The sequence below is a fragment of the Pteropus vampyrus genome, unplaced genomic scaffold (genome assembly GCF_000151845.1).
Source record: "Pteropus vampyrus isolate Shadow unplaced genomic scaffold, Pvam_2.0 Scaffold16, whole genome shotgun sequence".
Classification (NCBI taxonomy): Eukaryota; Metazoa; Chordata; class Mammalia; order Chiroptera; family Pteropodidae; genus Pteropus; species Pteropus vampyrus.
In genome coordinates, this window is record NW_011888797.1 from 11,651,441 (window position 1) to 11,654,098 (window position 2,658).

The following is a 2,658-nucleotide window of genomic DNA, read 5'->3' on the forward strand; positions in this document are numbered from 1 at the left end:
GCTGAGGGGAGACAGCTGAAGTGCTCCTTGGTGCTTGCTGACTTGTTTTGTTTGTTTGGTTTTAGTACTGAATGAGGATTTGTAGAGAACAGCCAGGCAAGATGACTAGGTGGAGGTAAGAAGGGAGGGGTGACATGGAACAGGTGTCATGGACGAGGGCCAGTCCTGAGTTCACACCGGAGTCCAACCCCCCTTGCCCACCTTCCCGCCTACCTGCCGGGCTTCTGTGGCTCATGTGTAGGACCAGTTGCAGACAGGGACATCCTCCCATTTGTCCTGCTGGCAACTTAGGGACAGCGAGGGACCACAGGTCAGCACCACCAAGGAGGCCACTGCAGGCAGCGGGAGAGCACCTGGAGAGACTGTGGCGGGGGGCGGGGGTAGCGGGGGAAGGCACCCCGGGGAAGGCTGCCGGGCTGGGACTTGGGACAAGGTCCTGAGGGCAGTGAGCTCTGAAGGCTTCGGGCAGGATGCCAGAGCCCCGTGGCGCTGGTGTGGAAGAGGCAGGGGGGTGGTGAAGGCAAGATGGAGCCTGGCGGACCAGGGGGCTCTGCAGAGAACAGGGCAGACCAGCAGGGTTAGGGGTTGGGGAGACACAAGGTGCCAGGCTAAGGGGATGGGGTGCTGAGGAAGGGGAGGCCTGGAAAATGTGCAGCCATGGATATAGAGGTGCAGCTGGCAGTGTGCAGGGGTGCTGCTTTTGAAGCCCCGTGGGCACCCTGCAGGGGAGAGGGCTCAAGGCTGCATGTCTAATTACAGAAGACACACAGTACCCAGAAAACACATTTCTCCAAAACCGAAGCGGCTCCTTATTATCAAAACATTGAACCAAATTGAGGAACCGCTGGCAAGGGCTGCCCGTGTCCTGCACCCCGGGCTGCTCTCTCCCAGGCTCTGGTGTGACAAGCTGTCGGGGCTCCGGACCCTCAGCCCCTAACTCTGTGGATGCTGTGATTCCAACTGAGGAGCAGGCACTGTGGGTATCCCCTAGGTCCTGGGAGGTGGGAAGCATTGCAGTTTCGCCTGTGGTGGGCCACAGGCTCAGCTCACTCACAGGCTGTAGGCTGGAGGGGGTGGGAGGTGGGAGCTTGGAATGGCAGGAACGCTGGCTGGCCACGGCGGAGAGGCAGGGCCTCGTGCCTTCTACAGACCACAGTCACAGGCGCAAGAAATGAAACACACATCCTTGGCCCAGGGACTAGGCCTTAGCTTCGGAATGTGACAATTTATTGGGGGGCAAAAGAAGCTTCTTACTCCCCCTTCCTGGCATTGATACAATATTGAAGAGCAGCAGAACAAAACATACAAGACGAGAGTAATCGGCACGAACCCCCCTCCCCCGGCCCGGAAACGAACCGAATCCAGAACAACAGAACCAAAACCCACACGCGAAACAAGCCGTCTTTTCCACCCGCAGTCTCTGGGGACGGGGACCTCCTCAGGCTGGGGCGGCCTGTCCACTTCCTTTCCTGCCGACCTAGCTTCCTATCTTTAACCACTGGAGGCGAAGTTTAGCCAGCTGGGAGCTGGATGGTTGAACCACAGACAAAGGCAACGACACTTCATTTTTAAAATGAGAAAGAGAAAACAGACAGTGCCCTCCCCAAATATAGAGTTATATATGTATATTTTATATATATAGAATTCATTCGTGCACAATTCACTAAATGAGCTTTTCAAAAATTAAAAAAATTATAAGATACATTTCTTTAGGCCTTTGTGTTTTTAAATTAAAATCAACAAAAAGAAGTCTCCATCTGCACTCCGGCCAACAGCAGGGGCCGGCCCAAACGCCTCGTTCCTTCCACCGTGGCCTCTTGCAGAGGGTCCCCCGTTAGACCATCAGCCCTTTTGCCTAGTGGAAGCACTGCACACAGTAGGCGCTCGCTCACTGTTGGGAGTGGGGTGCTGACTCCTTCGGGGTGGGGTGGGGAGGACCCTGCAGGCCTGGAAGGTGGGGTCCTCAGTCTTCACCTAACCTGTCCCATCTGGCATCTTGGTGACTATCAGCAAGATGGGTCAAGCTGGGGAGACTCTCGTGGAGTTTTAGCCCCTAATTTTGGGCTCTCTGAATCTGAGAGGAGATACAGACAGAGAAAAAACAAAAACCCTTAAACACTTTTTTTCTTCTTTTTAAAAGTGATTCCTTAAACCATACAAGCCCCCAAGAGGCTGCCTTGGGCTAGTGCATGGGAGCCCAAAAGTGGAACCAATAAGCTCCACTGTCTGGCATGGGCCAAGTGCAAAAAAAAAAACAAAACAAAAAAACCACCAACAACAAAAAAAACAAAAATAACCCCCAAAACCCAAAAAGGTGGGAAAGGTGGTACGTTCACTTGGGTCCCCACAGAGGCTAGAAAGGCTGGTGCCAGCACACACCCCCTCCCCCCACCACTGTTTCCTACTCTGGACTGACCCCTGACCAAGGAATGCCTGGCTCAGGGGTGGCCTGCCAGCTTTGTGGTAACTCCAGGGCCCTGGGCCCCACCTCTTAAAGGGACTTTAAAAAGGTCACAGGCCAGAGCAGCTGGGCTCTTCACCCCAGCGAAGCAGCTCTGCCTCTCAGGGTCGTTTCCTCATCTTAAATGGGGTGACCCCTCCCACTCAGCCCACCTCACACTGAGGCTGGGGACTTGGTCGTCACCTCTTTCCAGAGCA

At 54.7% G+C, this 2,658-nt stretch overlaps 1 protein-coding gene across 1 annotated transcript in view; it reads right to left on the bottom strand.

Moving 5' to 3' along the window:
• Nucleotides 1-1,210: 1,210 nt before the first annotated feature.
• CBX6 (chromobox 6) overlaps nt 1,211-2,658 on the bottom strand; it is an 11,637-nt gene continuing 10,189 nt past the window's right edge. Inside the window, exon 6 of the mRNA XM_011354403.2 lies at nt 1,211-2,644. The gene's annotated coding sequence lies outside the window, so the exon portion shown is untranslated. The remainder of the gene's footprint in view (nt 2,645-2,658) is intronic.